This window comes from Neoarius graeffei, chromosome 20, assembly GCF_027579695.1.
Source record: "Neoarius graeffei isolate fNeoGra1 chromosome 20, fNeoGra1.pri, whole genome shotgun sequence".
Lineage (NCBI taxonomy): Eukaryota > Metazoa > Chordata > Actinopteri > Siluriformes > Ariidae > Neoarius > Neoarius graeffei.
In genome coordinates, this window is record NC_083588.1 from 6,679,884 (window position 1) to 6,700,664 (window position 20,781).

Sequence of the window (20,781 nt, forward strand, 5' to 3'; positions counted from 1 at the left end):
TTGAATCCTCTAATTAATATAAATTATTCATTCAGAATTATAATTGCAAAAATAAGTAAATCAAAATATTATTAATAAAATTAATGATTTAAATTAAATGTGCTTTGTTTTACAACCACTAATTGTGATCCCTAGACTTCTTATTCTTCTTCTATTTTAATAATGCAAGTGCCATTTCAGGAGAAACTTCATTCAAAATGTTTTGTAGGTCTTTTTGATATTTCACCGGCATCCATCTTTTTTTATCCCTCTATCCGTCTGTATTTTCCCCAGAGACTTTGAATGGGAACATTTTCAAACTTGCTCGACCTGTTCTGGGAAACGTTACAAAGCTCTTTTCTTCCCTCTATAACTCCTGCTTTCTATTTTTTATTCTTCACTTTTCCTCCCATTGGCTTCGGTTCATTTTTCAAAGCCTAATTGTTCCTTGAGATTAAAACCTAGCAGAGGTGGAAGAAGTACTGATGGTTTGTACTTAAGTAAAAGTACAAGTACCCTGCGAAATATTTACTCAAGTAAAAGTAAAAGTATATACCAACATTTTTACTGAAGTAAAAGTACTAAGTACTAACTTTTAAATTTACTTTAAAGTACAAAAGTACAAGTACGTGCATAATGGGCTGTCCGTCTCACCGCCTGTGCTTTGCCATTATGATACTTGATGATTACATACATGCAGACTTGCAAATGACACTTCTAAATGGTCACAGGCAATAAACTGTATTTGGCAAACTGTATTTGGCAATACAGTGCATATTATTCCTACTTCAAATTCTGTGAATGACAAGATGTTTACATTAATGTTCATATGATACATTAATTTCAGTTATGTCCACCCATCACAAAGCCCTGACTTAAATTCTATTGAGCCTTCATGGGCAGAGCTGACACAACATGTGTATGTACTGACGCCCGCACATATGGCCCAGCTATTACAGTTTTGTCCACAGGAATTGGCCAAAAGTCTTGCTCAAATATTCATAACAGATGGGAGACCACTAAACCACTTAAAATTGGACAGGTTTTGTCCGATTTTAAGTCAGAGAATAAGAAAAAAATAATTGTGTTTTTGACATACAGTATGTAAATATACGGTTTCAACTGTATGTTTGTGTCTTATAAGGTGCAAGAGTAAAAGTAAAGACCATACACATGCAGAGTTATCAATGACTGTATTGGAAAGGAGCACAAAATCATTTTTTGCAATACATTTTAACATTACATTACATTTTAACATTTCAAAAAAAAAAAAAGATTGAAGCCACAAGTGTATCGTACAATCAAATTACATATTTTCAATTACATATTACAGATAAAATTCATGAAGACTGAAGCCGAAATACCAAATACCAAAATGCTGCCTACTTTACCAGTGTGTTTTGTTTAATTTTAACAGCAGTTGGTTCTCAAAATTCTTTGAGCTAAGCCTGCCTCTCTTTGCAGAGAAAATGTGTCCTGCAGTACTAAAAAGTCGCTCGCAGGCTGCAGATGCAGGCAAGGGTGTGTTAAGTTTGAGTGATAACTTAAGAAGTGCAGGCACTGACTTCAGAATGTCCATTGATGTAACCGAGCTGGCCATATAAACATCGAGCTGATGAGTTGTCTCTGATGCATTTCCCATCGAAAAACAGAAGAAGTCGTCCTCATCTGACCCCGAAAGGTTAGGTGTGGATGTAGCTGTATAACTCTCCATGTGTGTCTTTATGTAGTCCATGCCTGCACAAGAACAACCGATACACAGAATACAAGAACCATTGAGCTTATACATGTGAAGAATACTGAATTACAATTACAAGGTACAAAGTTTGCCTGTTTAGGGACAACATAAAACCTCATAACTGCATTCACAGAAAAAATCAGACACCAATATTATTGGAAAACAGACTTGGATTTGGAATATTTCGGGCTATACAAATTACACAAACATGGACGATGACAAGTCATGAGCACATGTTAATCATTGATTGAATACTTTTACAACTGTATTTTACTCGATTTGACACACATTGAACGTGTTGTCTCTTACTGACAGTACCCTTTTTTGCGGTAGGCTTGCGGTTGGTAGCAGAGTTCTATGAAGTAGAAGTAGAAGTACTCTAAAATATGTAATTACAACACTAGTGGTATGATATTATAAAGTTGAAACCATGTAATATCATACCACTAGTGTAGTAATTACATCTGTCAGAGTACTTCGACTTCTACTTTATGCAACTCTGGTAGGTAGGTAGGTAATTGAGTAAGTTATTTACCCAACTTCAGCAAGTCCTCATTTCTGGTCCATGAACTGCGAAACTTTGGAAGCAGGATTGAAGCTGCAATGAGCTCAGGGTCAGCAAGCATATCACTGAATCTCCGCTGTATTCCGTCTTGCAGGGCCACGACCAGTGGTTGACAGAACTTGCTTGAAGCTTGAAGTCTGTTCAATTTCTCAGTCAGAATCGTTATGGTTGGCACCAGCCATCCCATGTGGATAGCCTTATGAAATAAATGTATGTTGCAATACAAGGATTTACATTAGGAAATACTGTATATCCCCATATATAGTATGACAAACTTACTTAAAGGTGCAGTGTGTAAGATTGTGGCCAAAGTAGGTATTGCAACCACTTTGTTCACTGAATATGTTATGCTTATTGCCACATTTGATCTTTTTATGAATATTTACTAAGTAATCAACTAATATTTACTAGTATGACCAAAATACAGTAAGTTTTCCAGATAAAAATGCCTATTTCTGGAATTCAAAATGGCAGGCAATGGAGAGGATCCCATTTTTCATGTTTTCCCAGTCTTATGCCGCTTTTCCACTACAAACGCGGCTGAGTCGGGCTGAGCCGTGCCGTGCTGAGTCGGGCTGAGCGGGGCTGTTGGAGTTGCATTTCGACTACAACCGCGCTGAACCGTGCTGGCTGGAAGTGGGTGGACACATTGGGTGGAGTTAGCGAAAGTGGGTGGACATCACGTGATGTCGTTAAGCAGCGCAAACAGTGACATCAGTGATCTTTTAAGCGGTAGTCTCACGACCCGAATAGTAAACAATAAACATGGAGGACATGGAGTCGTTAGTGTTGCTGGTCTTGGTGCTGTGGCTTGTTGTCACCGACAACGCCAACAGATACTGGCAAGAGCGTATAGATGAGGCGAGGTGCATAAGGCTTCAGAAATTCTCGTAATTCATAATTCTTCTCCTTCCGGGTTTGCGGTGTTTACAGATCCCAGTGTGCTCGCGGGGCGTGTGTGGGCATGTGAGGACACTCCTCCTCACCAATCAGTGCACAGGGGAGTGTCTGCTCACGCCCCCAGCCTCACTCGGCACGGCTTGGCTCGCTTCAGCCCCACTCCAAAACGGTGCGAGTTTTAGGGGCTAAGCAGGGCTGAAGCGAGCTGAGTCGTGCTGGTTTTTGGTAGTCGAAACGCGAGCCGTGTCGGGCTGAAGTGAGCTGAAGCAAGCTGAAGTGAGCTGAAAAAGGGTAGTGGAAAAGGGCCAATAATGACTACATAGAATTTGATGGTGGTGGTAGGTATTCATGAAAAAGGTAAAATTTGTGAATGGGCAGCCAAAAACAACAGTCAGAAAATGAGCCATAACACCCGCCCATCTAGCAAAAATCCCACCCAGCGATACTGATTGGCTCCGATTATTTTGAAGTAACACTGACTCTCACAAGCCTCAGATTGCCTGAGGAAATCGCAGCGCCCTCTAGCGTGTAGTTTGGTGAAACGCAGCCAGATGACGTGAGTCAGGTTACATGAATTCTGGAAATAAACTACTAAAAATATTACACACTGCACCTTTAAAATAAAGCAATATATAGATTAATTCATATAGTTTGAATTAGGAACTAATTTGAATATCTATATTCACCTCTCCCTGAAGGATGTTTAATGCCTTAGAGACTGGGCTCATGACGGCAGCATACTCGGCAAGGAATTCAAGCTCAGCAGGGCTGAACCTGTAATACACAGCACAATGGAAAGCAATACATGAGTAACACAAAACAGATATACTGAACGCAAAACAAGATATACTGTGTTGTTACACAACTCATTAAAAACATGATATTTCGATTCTATTGCTATATTTTTTCAAAAAAATATTTTAGGGCTTTTATGCCTTTATTTGATAGGACAGTCTGAGAGAAGACAGGAAGGGAGTGAGATGGAGAGACAGAAGAGGATCGGCAAACTGACCAGGGCTGGGAATCAAACCCAGGTCACCAGCATGGTATACGAGTGCCCTACCATTTAGGCCACGGAAGATGGCCTATTGCTGTATTTACTTGTTAAATTATACTGGAGATAAATTATATTTTTTTTTTGTAAATGTAAATGTTTTGTGTCTGTAAATGTGTCCGATTCCAGTAATACTTACATGGGGACTTTAAGAGCGATGGTAACGGCTCTGATGGCACCTTCACCACTTTCTCTGACGATTCTCAGAACCCTCTCCACAGCTAAGAAGTAGGAGTTCCACCTTGTCTCCACAGGATGAATCAGTTGGAGTTTGCACTCCTTTTCGATGATTTCTGCAGCAGTAGCTGAACGGGCACTCTTGTTCCATAAGCCAAAGCATTTGGCAAACGCTGAACGGCAGATATTTCGGTACCCAATATTCGTTTCTGCTTTTTTTGCATCAACCGTGGCGATCAAATTAATTAGATGACAGGCGCAGCGGTGATGCTTGGGAAGTTGATATTGGAAGGAATCATCTTCTTCCTCCAACAGTGCCTCAACGTCTACAGCTTCGGTGTCCTCCTCTGGATCCTCATCATCTTCCTCACTGTCGACAGCATTTTCATTCTCAGACGCAAAAACTCTGAAGGCCTTTACAAAGTTTGAGGCATTATCTGTAGTGGTCCTCACAATCTTCCCTCGAATGCTATACTCTGTATGTATCTCATCTAGGGAACTTGCTAACAAGTCATGGGTGTGAGAGCCTTTAAGTCTTCTGCACGCTAGCGCAGCAGACTGCCTCTGAAGACTTTCTGGGTCAAGCCAGTGGGCAGTGACGCCCAGAAAACTCTGTCTGTGGGCTGTCCAACAGTCCGTAGTCGTGGCTATGTACTCAATCTGTTGCATTGTATTCTTCACAGATTCCTTCATCATTTTGGCATGTTTTTCGATTTGATTGCGTAGTGTTGTTCTCAACATGACACTGTAGTTGGAAGAAGGATTTTGCAATAGCTTAATGAATGCTGGTTGTTCTACGACTCCAAAAGAGTGCAAGCCATCCACTATGAAGTTAACCACAGCCAGGTCCATCGACTTCTGGGAGGCTTTTGTCTCCTCCAGCCTCCTCTGTTTGATGGGGCCCTCAACCCCTGGCCCTGAGGGTGCTGCATTCCTTTTTTTGGTGGCCTCCATGTAATCCTGGATTAAGGATCTGTGTTTTCTCTATAAAAGAAAATAACATTATCAGTAATTTGATACTACCGACAAAACATAGCATGACTAATAATATAAAGAAACGTTTTTTTTTAATAAAATAAAATCCTGATGCAATATGTTTGCTGTCTTTTTCCAAGATGGGGAGTTCAGTTAAGCATATACAAAAAGCGGGCAAGCAGTTCGCGAGCGTGCATTTTCCGCGTTCATGTAGTAATCATTCTACCTTGTATAATGGGAGAAAAACGAAATGTGAAACATCATGAACCTGCTGTTGCAACTGCCCCCAATCTCTGCTGTCACTCGAGTCGCCACGTTCACTCTGCATTCCATTTGGTTACTCACTCGCATCCCGCAAAGTTATTGGAATGCAGAGTTCGAATTATTGACTGTCAACCTCTGGCTTTTGCATTGACGGTTAAAGCCACGAGGATGTTTTAACGAACGTTCCACTAGCGTAGCGGGCAAGTGAGAGAGCTAGAAGCATGGTCCTTTCTACTCTCACTGGCTAGAAGCCACTAATGGCGCCATGTGTAAAGTGTAGCTGTGTGACCCGCACGCAGCAGCATGAGTGTTGTTCGGTCCCCCCATCTGCTTTACACTTTGACATAAAATACCCAAACGCGGTGCCATTTTGGAAGTGTTCAAAGTACTATTAAAGATGCATGATGCCCATCATCGGAAAATGTTAATAACCGCCATAGGCATTAAAGGTTTCGGCGCTGCTATGCAGCGAAGGTGGATGGAAGGGGAAGCAACTTAGGACATCCAAGAATTGCTAGGGAAGACAGAACATAGCCTACAGAAGCTAGCTAGACCCGACAATTTTGCAGAAAATCCGAACAATCATTGTTATGCGTATGCATACTTTGCTTAGCCACACATGTGGGCTCGGTAGGGTATTCCCCCACGCCCATACGCATTTGGTTGGCGAGGAAGATAATGGATGGGATGTGGGCACAGCGGTGCTTAAACGGCGAGCGTGACATGCTTGCAGGATGATTCCAAATGGCTGAGGTAACGTGAATGGGATACAGTTCCACAAAAAGGGACTGAGGTAATATTAAAAATGTAACGGAATTTGGGGTTCAGCTACAAGCCAAGCCTGTATGACTTAATGTAGTTGAAACAAATTTTGCCTTTCCAAAAACAAATCATAATGCTATTTTAAATTGGGCTGCCTACTTTACGGCACCTGCTAAGCCTGTTGTAGCCTAATTATGCGCCATTTATCATAAGCTAGCTAGCTAATAACCAGTAGCCTCCATACCCAAATACTAATCTACACGGCTGTGAAATTGCACTTACTGTATGTCGACACGTAGTTCGAGAAATATCAGTATCAAGTTATAGCATACACATAACATTTAACATAACAATGACGAAACATGCTGTCAACCTTACCTCAATATGCTTCTTCAAATTTGACGGCGAGTTTTTGAAGGCCATCACCTCCTTCACCTTTAGTCTACATGAGCAACATCTATAAATGATGGAGTGGTTTTTTAAGCCCCGAAACTCAAAAAGTTTTGCCAGATATGGCCAAGGATTGGAAGGATTGGGATTTGATGACGACCCGGGGGCCGGGTGTTCACGTCCAGTCTCCATGTCCATTGTTCTGCCTTCTGAATATTCATGCAGTGCTTTTTTCACTAAGATATAATAACGAATGCGTTCTATGGGCGCTTGAGTGGGCGGATTCTGACCGTCATGCACCTACCTCATTGGTTGAAATTTACAGCAGAAATATCTACGTAACACAATAGGAAAACCTTTTAATGCAATATTTTCACAAAATACTAAATGTAACGAGTAACGACGTCCGTTTTCCGATATGTAAGGAGTAGAAAGTACAAGTAATTGTCACAAAATGTAACGAAGTAAAAGTCAAAGTATGATTTTTTTTTTACTTAAGTAAAAAAGTAAAAAAAAATACTTAAGTACAGTAACGAAGTAAAAATACTTCGTTACATTCCACCACTGAAACCTAGGACCATCGAAGTTGATATATATCGTTAAGTTGTCATGACTTAGGTCAATACTGCATTACCTTTTCTCTGCTCCTCTTTGGTCCTTTCTTTTTCATCCCAATATCTTCCCATTAGAAACCAATGATTTTACAACTCCAACATCTTTTCAGGGAGAGTGATGAAACTTGGTCTGTGGACTCAACTGCAAAAGTACAGTACTGATTCACTTTTCGGTGACACCTATCTCACCCTTCTATTCTTTCTTTCATCCTTCCAGAGCAATCCAGTAATTGTAAGTCCTCCTTTACGTTTTAAGGTAAACTTGCCAACTGGATGTAGATTCAACTGCTGAAATAAAGCACACTGTTACTCTGTGTATCTCTCTCCAGCTTCATCAACTTTCCCATCTCATGCTTAATTTCTTTGGGTCTAAATTATGTCCACTCTCGTTTTCATTCAGTGCAAAGACTTATAAAACTCTGGGTGATTGGGCCTTTGCTGCAGCCTCCCTGTTTCTCTTCAATGCACTGCCTCGCCATATTAGAGAAGAGAACAATTACAACAGATTTAAGACTTTAGTAAAGACATTTTTATTTAGAGTTGCTTATGAACATTGAGGATTTATATTTTATGTATATAATTGCCATATTAGAGAACAATTACAACAGATTTAAGATTTTAGCAAAGACATTTTATTCAGAATTGCTTATGAACACTAAGTAATTATATTTTTTATAATCCATTATTAATCTTTGAATTATTTTCATTCACATATTCATATATAGCTGTATTACTGATTTTAAATATTTGTAATATCTTAAAGTTAGCAATTTACTGTAATTTGTAAGGCGCATTTGATCATATATACATGATATATGCACAGTATAAATAATAAAAATTATTATTATTATTATTCGGGCGGCACAGTGGTGTAGTGTTTAGCGCTGTCGCCTCACAACAAGAAGATCCGGGTTCGAGCCCCGTGGCCGGCGAGGGCCTTTCTGTGCGGAGTTTGCATGTTCTCCCCGTGTCCGCGTGGGTTTCCTCCGGGTGCTCTGGTTTCCCCCACAGCCCAAAGACATGCAGGTTAGGTTAACTGGTGACTCTAAATTGACCGTAGGTGTGAATGTGAATGGTTGTCTGTGTCTATGTGTCAGCCCTGTGATGACCTGGCGACTTGTTCAGGGTGTACCCCGCCTTTCGCCCGTAGTCAGCTGGGATAGGCTCCAGCTTGCCTGCGACCCTGTAGAACAGGATAGAGCGGCTAGAGATAATGAGATGAGATTATTATTATTCATTTCATTGGTCTTCAGTAATCACTTTATTCTTTTCAATTTATTCCGGCAACACGACAGGATGGGAGAATTCACCCTGGAAGGGAAAACACCCTGGATGGGACAACATCAGGTCACCATTCCTCACACAAATTAACACCAATGTTCATGTTCACCAGTGAAGCAGCAATGCCACATACTGCACCGCTGTGCCACCCAATTGTCGATGTCATTTGAAGCATATTACAGGCAGAAGGACACGCATGCTGAGGGAAAAAAAGAAAAACAAATTCCCCAGTAATTAACATACAGTGGTGCTTGAAAGTTTGTGAACCCTTTAGAATTTTCTAAATTCTGCATAAATATGACCTAAAACATCATCAGATTTTCACACAAGTCCTACAAGTAGATAAAGAAAACCCAGTTAAACAAATGAGACAAAATATTATACTTGGTCATTTATTTATTGAGGAAAATGATGCAATATTACATATCTGTGAGTGGCAAAAGTATGTGAACCTTTGCTTTCAGTATCTGGTGTGACCCCCCTTGTGCAGCAATAACTGCAATTAAATGTTTCCGATAACTGTTGATCAGTCCTGCACACTGGCTTGGAGGAATTTTAGCCTGTTCCTCTGTATAGAACAGCATCAACTCTGGGATGTTGGTGGGGTTCCTCACATGAACTGCTCGCTTCAGGTCCTTCCACAGCATTTCGACTGGATTAAGGTCAGGACTTTGACTTGGCCATTCCAGAACATTAACTTTATTCTTCTTTAACCATTCTTTGGTCGAACGACTTGTGTGCTTAGGGTCATTGTCTTGCTGCATGACCCACCTTCTCTTGAGATTCAGTTCATGGACAGATGTCCTGACATTTTCCTTTCAAATTCACTGGTATATTTCAGAATTCATTGTTCCATCAATGATGGCAAGCCGTCCAGGCCCAGATGCAACAAAACAGGCCCAAACCATGATACTACCACCACCATGTTTCACAGATGGGATAAGGTTCTTATGCTGGAATGCAGTGTTTTCCTTTCTGCAAACATAACACTTCTCATTTAAACCAAAAAGTTCTATTTTGGTCTCATCTGTCCACAAAACATTTTTTCAGTAGCCTGCTGGCTTATCCACGTGATCTTTAGCAAACCGTAGACAAGCAGCAATGTTCTTTTTGGAGAGCAGTGGCTTTCTCCTTGCAACCCTGCCATGCACACCATTGTTGTTCAGTATTCTCCTGATGGTGGACTCATGAACATTAACATTAGCCAATGTGAGAGAGGCCTTCAGTTGCTTAGAAGTTGCCCTGGGGTCCTTTATGACCTCACCGACTATTACATGCCTTGCTCTCGGAGTGATCTTTGTTCGTCGACCACTCCTGGGGAGGGTAACAATGGTCTTGAATTTCCTCCATTTGTACACAATCTGTCTGACTGTGGATTGGTGGAGTCCAAACTCTTTAGAGATGGTTTTGTCATCTTTTCCAGCCTGATGAGCATCAACAACACTTTTTCTGAGGTCCTCAGAAATCTCCTTTGTTCGTCCCATGATACACTTCCACAAACAAGGTGTTGTGAAGATCAGACTTTGATAGATCCCTGTTCTTTAAATAAGAACAATCAATCCCATTGATTGAAAACACCTGACTCTATTTTCACCTTGAAATCACTGGTTCATCCTAGAGGTTTACATACTTTTGCCACTCACAGATATGTAATATTGGATCATTTTCCTCAATGGATAAATGACCAAGCATAATATTTTTGTCTCATTTGTTTAACTGGGTTCTCTTTCTCTACTTTTAGGATTTGTGTGAAAATCTGATGCTGTTTTAGGTCATATTTATGCAGAAATATAGAAAATTATAAAGGGTTCACAAACTTTCAAGCACCACTGTAGGTGCTGACTGCACCAGAACAAGTTATGGCTCACTTCCATTAAGGACCCATGTACAGTCTCTTGCAAAAGTATTCATCCCCCTTGGTGTTTGTCCTGTTTTGTTACATTCCAAGCTGCAATTAAAATGGATTTCTGGGGGTGAGCACCATTCGATTTACACAACATGCCTACCATTTTAAAGGTGAAAATTGTTGTTTTATTGTGACAAACAATAAATGCGATGAAAAAAGAGGAATCTGGAGTGGGATTGGTATTCACACCCAAGTCAATATTTTGTCGAGCCACCTTTTGCTGCAATTACAGCTGCAAGTCTCTCGGGGTCTGTCGCTCTTAGCTTAGCACATCTAGCAACTGGGAATTTTGCCCATTCCTCAAGGCAAAACTGCTCCAACTCCTTCAAGTTGGATGTATTGCATTGGGGTCCAGCAATATTCAAGTGATGCCACAGATTCTCAGTTGGATTGCGGCCTGGGCTTTGATTAGGCCATTTCCAAGACATTTAAATCTCATCTCATCTCATTATCTCTAGCCGCTTTATCCTTCTACAGGGTCGCAGGCAAGCTGGAGCCTATGCCAGCTGACTACGGGCGAAAGGCGGGGTACACCCTGGACAAGTCGCCAGGTCATCACAGGGCTGACACATAGACACAGACAACCATTCACACTCACATTCACACCTACGCTCAATTTAGAGTCACCAGTTAACCTAACCTGCATGTCTTTGGACTGTGGGGGAAACCGGAGCACCCGGAGGAAACCCACGCGGACACGGGGAGAACATGCAAACTCCACACAGAAAGGCCCTCGCCAGCCACGGGGCTCGAACCCGGACCTTCTTGCTGTGAGGCGACAGTGCTAACCACTACACCACCGTGCCGCCAGACATTTAAATGTTTCCCTTAAACCACTCCAGTGTAGCTTTAGCAATATGTTTAGGGTCATTGTCCTGCTGGAAAGAGAACCTTCGTTCCAGTCTCAAACCCTCTGGCTGACTCAAACAGGTTTTCTTCCAGAACTGAGCTGTATTTAGGGTCATCCATTTTTCCTTCTATCCTGACCAGCTTTCCTGTCCCTGCAGATGAAAAACATCCCCACAGCATGATGCTGCCACCACCATGCTTCACCGTAGGAATGGTGTTCTCAGGGTATTGGGTTTCCGCCACACGTGGTGTTTCCTACGATGGCCAAAAAGTTCAATTTTAGTCTCATTTGACCAGAGAATCTTCTTCCATGTGTTTGAGGAGTTTGCCACATGCTGTCAGGCAAACTCCAAATGTGTTTTCTGAAGGAATGATTTTTTTTTCTGGCTGCTCTTCCATAGAGCCTCGCTCTGTGGAATGTATGACTTAAAGTGGCCTTCTGGACAGATACTCCCATCTCCACTGTGGATCTGTGCAGCTCCTTCAGTGTTATCTTTGGTGTATTTGTTGCATCTCTGATTAATGACCTCCTTGCCCGGTGTGTGAGTTTTGGTGGGTGGCCTTCTTTTATCAGGTTTGTCATGGTGACATATTCTTTCCATTTTGCTATAATGGATTTAATGGTGCTCCCTGGGATATTCAAAGTTTGGTATATATTTTTATAACCCAACCCTGATCTAAACTTTTCCACAACTTTGTCTCTGACCTGTCTGGAATGCTCTTTGGTTTTCATGTTGCTTGCAGAGTGTTGCAGAGTCAGACCCCTTCCAGAACAGGTTGATTAATACAGACATCTTGTGACAGGTCACGTGACACTTTGATGGCACCCAGGTGGATCTTAATCAACTAATTATGTGACAAAGGAAGTTAATTGGTTGGACCAGCTCTTATTTAGGGCTTTCATACACAAGGGGGTGAATACCTATGCACACTCCAGATTTCTGTTTTTTCATCTGAATTATTGTGTCACAATAAAACAAAAATTTTCACCTTTAAAGTGATAGGCATGTTGTGGAAATCAATTGCAGTTTGTAATGCAACAAAATAGGACAAACATCAAGGGGGATGAATAATGAATACTTTTGCAAGACACTGTATTGTGGGGCTGGGGTGCCATTGGAGCAGCACAGTCAGAGCAGCAATGCATCTGAGCAGTTTCACAAGGTGCGTGGGCCAAACAATGGTTCAGTTTGTTTCTGAAAATCCAGAGTGGCAAAAATTGCAGAAAGCCAATGTCACAAGAGTGGCTGTCATTCAAATCCAAACTAGACCTGTGTGAGAGACCATCCCAACCCTCTGTTTTTTAAGCTTCATTTCAAGGCTATGATACACGCAATGCCAGGGAAATGTGGGGGGACAACAAGACAGAATGCCAGGAAAACGTTTGGACATGGTGGACTCAAGGTAACATCAAGTTTCAGTTTAGAGGAGCAACAGCAGCAGCAAGCAAGGCTGCCTAAGTGACCAAAGAAGACGTGAAAGAAATGCAGCAGAGAAGTAAATAGAGATACCAAGAAGCAGATTGTCAGGAGTTGAGAAAGCTGTTCAAGGCCTGTCTGGACTGACTTGGTTGAGCACCACACATACACCAATACAACAGCCCCAAAACACCTCCACCTTCATTATCTCTCCTTGACACGTGACAAGTAGTTGAGTGATAGATAAAGCAGACAGCTACAGTCAGGATTATTGACCCAACAAGTGGCACATGGGCCGCCCCAGCCATGCCAGTCAAGAAAAGGAAGGATGGGGGCATGTGGTTCTGCACAGATTACTACTTCCTCCACAGAGTCACAAAGCAAGACTCTCACCCACTGTCTCACACCAATGATGCCCACGACTGTGTTGCTGTTTCCAACTGGTTCAGCTCCTTGGACCTGCACACTTGGCACTCCAGAGGTGCTCCAGATGGAAAGAAGAGACAGCGAATGGTGTGTTTTCATAGGTCAATGGTACGAATTCTGACCAAGTGGCCAAGGAGTACTGCATGGCGTGTTCACCATGCACATGGACCATGCATCCATAACCTGGAAGATGTTGTTCAATGAGTGAGGGGGCAGATAGCATGTGGGATCATCATGCTGCAGAATTATTGGTCTGCTGTCCACCTTCATTTGAATATTATCCCCTTGTCCTGGCAGCCTGGTGTTCAAGGGCATTCCCATGATTATGAATGGTTGGAATCTAAGCAAGAACGAGAAGAAATGGCACTGAGTGATGGAACTGTTCAAAGCTTCAGTAAAGGGGTTTTAGCAAGGGGAAAATGCAGAGATGGCAAGGCTGCATAGGTGATTGAAAGAGAGGTAGAGGCCAGCTTACCCTCCATAAAGGAGGGTTACACTGCACTTGCAGTGTGGTTGCTTGGCTGGATGCAAACACCTTCTATATCAGTGCTGGGTGGATACAATCTCAGGCAGTATCATTTGCATCAGCACTGCACCCAGACAGCAATGGCCTTGAGTGATTTAACAGAACAATCCATCACCATCCATCTGGCCATTGATACTAACTGGTATCAGTGCAATTGAGACAAGCATTTTCACTTTGTGCTATGGGAGCCTCTCTTGCCAGTGCAGGAATCCATGTGTTTCATGCTGGCAGTACTGACATTCGGGCATTATTCAGGTTCCCACATTCACCTGGTGTTTGGAACACCACCAGACACAGATGGTAGATCTGAAATGCTACTGGGTTATGAACAAAACCTCAATGCCAGGATGAGAACTGTCCACTTCCTTGCAAGACAGCAGCAGCAGGGGGCAAGCAGCTACCAACAGCGGGCTTATGACACTCAGTGCCAAGAGGAGCCTATATACATGTTTTGGGAACTGGGTGTGGAGGTTTTCCCCACACCAACACAAGAGATGCTGCTCCAAACTTGGCAAAGAGGGGGCTCTGTGTGGTGATGAGCAGGCTCACAGTGTTGTTGATCAAGCTGGAGGACTGGAGTGGTATACCAGGTTAAGCTCACATTTTATTGGCCCCAGGAAAGCACTTTGGATGTCGTCCAGGACTAGTTTTGTCGTCGATTGTTCCAAAATCTCAATGTACAGTACTTTTGCACATAAATGCTGCCATCACAGAAGTGTAAGGTACCTTTGGCAAGGGCCCTGACACAACCCTCTACCATGACAGACCCTGGCTTTTGGACTTGTTGCTGTGAACAGTCTGGACGGTCCTTTCATCTTTAGTCCTGAGCATACGGCCTCGATTCCGTTCAAAAATAACCGAGTTTCATAATGAACTGAAATTTTCAGATTTTTCAGGTGCACTTTCAAACTGTAAATTTCCAGCAATACCACATCCTAAAGCTGTTCAACAGAATTCAGATCCAGTGACTGGGAAGACCAATGGAGAAATAATTCTCACGTTCATGAAACCAGTTTGAGATGACTTGTGCTTTGTGACATGGGGCACTGACATACCAGAAATTGTCATGGAAAGTTGGGCAAATTATGGCCATGAGAAAACACTTGGTCAAAAAAAATAAACTGGCTGTGGCAGTCAACTAAAGATCGATTGGTAGTAATGGACCCAAAGTGTGCAAAGAAAACCTTCCTCACACCATCATATCACTTCCACCAGCCTGGACTCTTGACACAAAGTCAGCTGGGTCCATGGCTTCATGCTGTTGGCACCAAATTCTGACCTTTACTTCTGTGCGCCTCAGCAGAAATTGAGATTCATCAGACCAGGAGACATTTTTCCAGCCTCAAACTGTAATTTTGGTGACCCTGTGCCTCAACTTTCTGTTCTTGGCTGACACAAGTGGAACCCATGCGGTGTTCTGCTGTTGTCGTCCATCTGCCTGAAGGTTCGACGTGTTGTGCATTCTGAGATGCTTTTCGACTCACCACAATTGTACAGAGTGGTTATGAGTTAGTGTAGCCTTTCTGTCATCTTGTACCAGCCTGAATATTCAGAGGCCTCTTCAGGAAACACCTGCATCATGGACAGCAGCGTCTCTGTTTCCGGTGCACTCCTTAATATTACACGAATAATCCCTGGTTCACTTACAACCTTCACACCACTGTAACTACTTAAAACTTTGACTTTAAACTTTAATTGAAGTTTATATTTCTTAAAAACTGAAGACATTCTCGAAGCAAAGTATACTGGCGTAATAATTTTCTTGTTTACAAAAATATAAAACCAATGTTCAAAAAATAAGTGATGTAAAAGGCGAGACATATTTTAAGAGTTTAGGAACAGTTGCACTTTTCCTGTGAACCACGGCAAAAGAAGGCCAGAAGAAAAAGCTCCAAACTCCAACATATACCATATTAAACTTACTAACTTGAATAAATATTTTGAACAAAGGCTCGTGACCCTCACAAGGGGGTCTCCTCTCGCAGAATAATAGGAGACTCACTTCCTTACTTTTCTTCACTGTACCTGAGGAGAAAGTGCACATAATACTTGTGACAGCTGATTCACATAAAATAAACTGGAAAGAAATCTCCAGTGTTGAATTGTTTCTGGTGTTCCTCATTGAATTAATTAAGAAAAAAAACTTGAATTATTCAATTCATGACATTTTATACAGTAATATTCAAATAAACACATTCACAACTGGGTGCAAATTAACAGCTCACCAGGGTCTTGAGTTCAAGTCTGAGCTTGGGTTACTTGTCTGTGTGGAATTTTGAAGCCTCTTCACATGGATTTCTTCTTGAAAACATGAATGGAGGTAAATTTGGGACTCTCCTGCCTTCCATTCTGTGAATGTATTTCGAATCTATTGATGGCACTGGAGAAAAGGAAAAAAAAATCTTTGAATGAAATGCAACAATGTTTAAATTAAGGCTTATGTGACAGGATGATAAATAAACTGTCAAATATTTTTTCTTTACAAAAATTATGATTGTTAACCTTCCTCAAGGCAGTCAGAGACTGTCTGTATTTTTTCAACATGAACTCATTTTATTGATAATTTTTAAGATGAAAAATGTGCATCAAGTGTGAACTCCTTAAACTGTACTCTACTTTCTGAAACGTTCAAGGCAGTTCTTAAACATGAAACATCAGAGATCAAACTTGATTCACTGATGTTCATCAGGCTTCAGTTTCATCAACAGGTTTTTGTCATGGCATAAACCACTGTGCCCCAGCTACTGGAGCACAGTGATGCACTCTGTGACAAAAACTACTTCCACATGTCACACAGGAACAAATGTCCTACATTCATCACCAAAATTGGTTCAATTCAAAATTGATTTTAGAAAATAATAAATCCACAATTAAGTTGACTGAATAATTAAATAATTTACTTGACTGAAAAAAATATACATCTTTCTCAAAGAAAAATAACTCATTTAAAACATTTTGCTCAAGATCCCCCTGTGGACATTCTTGGCCCCCAGAAGGATATTTAAATAAGATGGATTTTATTTTATTGCCTTTTGTTTCCAAGAACTATACTGTTGCCATTTCTTGTATCTCTGAAGTATAAGTATCAATTTGCACAACTGGGAAAACACCATCATTCAGCATGATGTGAAAAACAAAGGGCTTTCCAAAAACGTGGTTGACCGAAACATGAACATTTCCAAAGCACAGTTTAATCGATTCATGAAGTTCTCGAGTCCACTCACAGACTCGAACACGTCCATAACATTCATGAGATCTATCAGTCAAGATTAAGGCCTCATGACAGTACTGAGACAGCACTTTTAAAGTAGTAAATGACCTACTACTAGCCTCTGATCACCAGTGCGTCATTTTACTCCCTTCGATCAACGAGAAAATGCTGTTGGAGTGAATCAAACAGCCCTCTCCTGGCTCAGGTCTTATTTGACTGATTATTATCAGGTTGTCAGTGGAAATGGTGGCTTCTCCGTGCAGACTAAAGGAAAGTTTGGTGGACCAAAAGGTCCTGCATTAGGCCTACTGCTTGTTTCCTCAATATATGCTACTTCTGGGTACAGTTACTCAAACATTATATTAGCTTCCACTGTTATGCTGATGACACACAGCTATACATTTCAGCCAGATGAGAGACGCCATATTAATAAAGTTAAGGAACGTACAACGGACATGACACATTACACACGACTCTGTCAGTGAGTTTACATGCACATCCAAATCGAGCTACTGTCGGTAATCAAGCTAAGGGTCCCAGCAGGGGTGCCAGAGAAATCCAATCCTACATGCACACAAGGAAATCGAGCTATTGTGTGAGGTACATTGTGCACCCGAGCCACAGGTGGCGCTACACGCCCCATCGTGTTGGTACACATCCGGTTGTCGTCATGAAGAAGAGCTATTCAAGCATATACACAAAGTTATCAGCAGTGTTGCCAGATACTGCTGACGTTTTCCAGCCCAAAACATGTTCAAATCCGCCAAAATGCACTTAAAACCTCCCAATCTGGCAACACTGGCAGTTCCGTGTTCACAAGTTCCGTGCTCAAGCTATAAGGCTTGCTCTAACAGACTGTATGGCTATAAACTGTCCTGCGCAGACCACTGTTTTGTAAGACAACTTATTTTGCACAATTGTATATTTTTCTAAAGTCCATTTTTTGCTTACAAAAATTTTTTTTTTTTGCTTATAATTTAACTTATGTCTTAATAAACACAAAAAAGTTCAATTGTTTTGTTTTTATTGACATTCTTCAGATGTTGGACATATATACACACACACAAATACAATGACTTGTTTATGTACACAATTCACAGCTATGCAACAGCTGTACAGATGTATTTGGTGATACAGTAAGTGAGCTAAATTTTAACAGTGCAAACAATGCCACAAAAAGAAAAGATTCATGCCATTGTCATGATTCGTTGTCATGCCGACCGAGGCTGCTGTGTTTCCCGCTTGTGGTCTCGTCACTCCCGGAAGGGGCAGTGCTGAACCAAGTAGCTCGACTACATAGCTCGATAGGGTATACATGCACTAAGTAGCTCGGCTAAAATCGCATAATCTAGGTCGTGTAGCTCGATTACAAGAAATCAAGTTCGGTTCGATTTCAGCCTAGCTAAGGTGTTTCTATGGCATTGAGAACTTTGATTTCAGTCGAGCAATGGCAGAAATTCGATTTTCTCTATGTGCATGTAAACGCACTGTGTCTTTCAGTCTTGGTTGAAAACCTTTTTGTTTATTCAGGCTTTTTGTTCAGAGCTTTTCTCTTGGGTAAAGGCACAGATCTGGAGAGTTCATGGGCTTTGTGTTTTGGGAGAATGGTTTGGTCCCCCTTGCTTTGTGACAAGGTCCATTGTTCAAAGCACGATACAAAACAATTGAATAGAAAGCTATTATTAACCGATCTTAAGTAATTAAACCACAAACTAACAAACCACTGACAAACTCATTATTAATTCTTGCAAACCTGTGTGGGGGAAAAAAATGTCTCCCAGTGACCTCATGTCCCCCTAAATGCAAGATTCTGCACGAAGCCCCTGTTGTATTCAGATCAAGATCTGTTGACATTTTTTTCCTCCAAAAAATTTTTGTATAATTCTTGTCATTGTGACCATAAAGTGAGGGGGCAGGGCAGCAGGGCACAGTTGCTATAATTTATAGTACTTTTCAGTTAGTGCATTGTGCAAATGGTTTAAAGGCCACATCAGGAAACACCTGCATCATGGAGAGCAGAATGATGAATTTCCAGCAGTCTGCGTAATATTACACAAGTAACTCAGATACTTAACTGACCATTTTATCAGCAGGGTTTTGCCATTTATTCTGTAAAAGATTTCTGAAAAAGCCCCCCTCAAAACAATGTGAATGTTGTAAGCAGAAGTACGGTACACAGCAAGAGTAATTTTTAATTAATTTACTGTATAAACCATTTTTTAAAACGAGTAAATACTTTTAATAACTCGATAAGACACACAGTGTTGAACTATAGTTCAGCGTTCCAGTAATGCAGTCTGCAGTGGACTGACATCCCATCCGGGATGAATTTTCCTGCCACGAGGGCGATGGCTCCATGGTGTTGCTTGAATAAAAATATGACATAAGTATTAAATCAATTGTCGATAATTCATTTTACAGTTTATAATACACAGTAATTCTTACCACCTGATACAACATGAAAAGAACGACTGTAGATCCACTTTAGATCACAATATGCAGTCTTGGGGAACGCGACTACTAAAAATTTTACGTCAGAAAGAAAGAATTATATTATTTTTCAGGCAGACTGTTTCAATAATCTTGTAAACTGACTGTTGGTAACGATATTCAAATCTTCTGGAATGTTATTTTCTTATAAAAATATGAGTTATTTGTATTTTAAACACGAAAAGAGACTGAAAACATGATCTGCACAGGCCGATGGGTTTTTGTAATGGCATGAAACACTGTGGCCCCCAGTATATCACCGTGATGCACTCCATTACAAAAACCACTCCCAGATGTTAACTAAGCAGTACAGAGAGTCAATGCCAGAATGTGAACTCAAAGAATTAAAATAATAAAGAAATGATTCTCATGTTTGTCCTTTTTGAAATAAATTAATTCATGACATTTTTTTGAAAATGTTTTTCATCAAAATTCTCCAAGTTTAGCAAAATTCTTGGCATCTGAAATAATATTTTAATAAAAGGCAAATCAGACCTGAAGCATATGTCTTTTTTAATCTCTTGTTGATCTTATTTACATTTTTTCATTCTTTGCTCCAAATGTTGCTCTCAGTCTCTTGAAAAAAATGCAATCTTATTTAAAAATTCAAATTAAAGTCTATCGCGCAATATCTGCGTCTAACTATATGTATGTTTATATCTGTCTGTCTGGACGTATATTTATTGATCCTAATACTCTCATTACAGACTCGTATTATAATCAGCCTGTCAACTTTTATATGCATTTCACTTCGATGCAAATTTGATTGGATCCCAAATGCATTTCTTGTTTTAATACTTGTACTTGTTCAATGCCAAAGTTGAATCTCAACTAATAATCAATATGATGTTGCAGCTCTGTAAAATCCATCCAACACGATGTGAAAAATCAAAGAGGTTTTCAGTCCAAAGACAGATTGTCAGAGCAGTACACAAAACTCAGTGCATGTAATTCACTCAACATCACTGGAAATACAACAGGAATCATGTGTCAGATGGAAAACTTTTCGTCCACACACACTTGTGCGATGTTGGTGAATGAAAGGGGACTGCATCGACGAAAAAGCACCTGATAACTGCTAGAAAATATGAAAGCGTCGTGGGCCATTTTGCAACGAGTGCAGGGGTGCTTGTGAAATTGATGGAGCGAATTCTGCTGAGTATGAGTGTATTCACGCTCCAAACCTGGTTGCCTCTGCCAGAAGGTTAAGACTTGAAGGATCAGTCTACGGTCAACAAGACTGCAGGCAAAAAGAC

General features: G+C 40.9%; 1 protein-coding gene across 1 annotated transcript in view; it reads right to left on the reverse strand.

The window, feature by feature from the left end:
* LOC132869384 (uncharacterized) overlaps positions 1-20,781 on the reverse strand; it is a 103,668-nt gene that overhangs the window by 27,817 nt on the left and 55,070 nt on the right. The gene's annotated exons all lie outside the window — the stretch shown is intronic.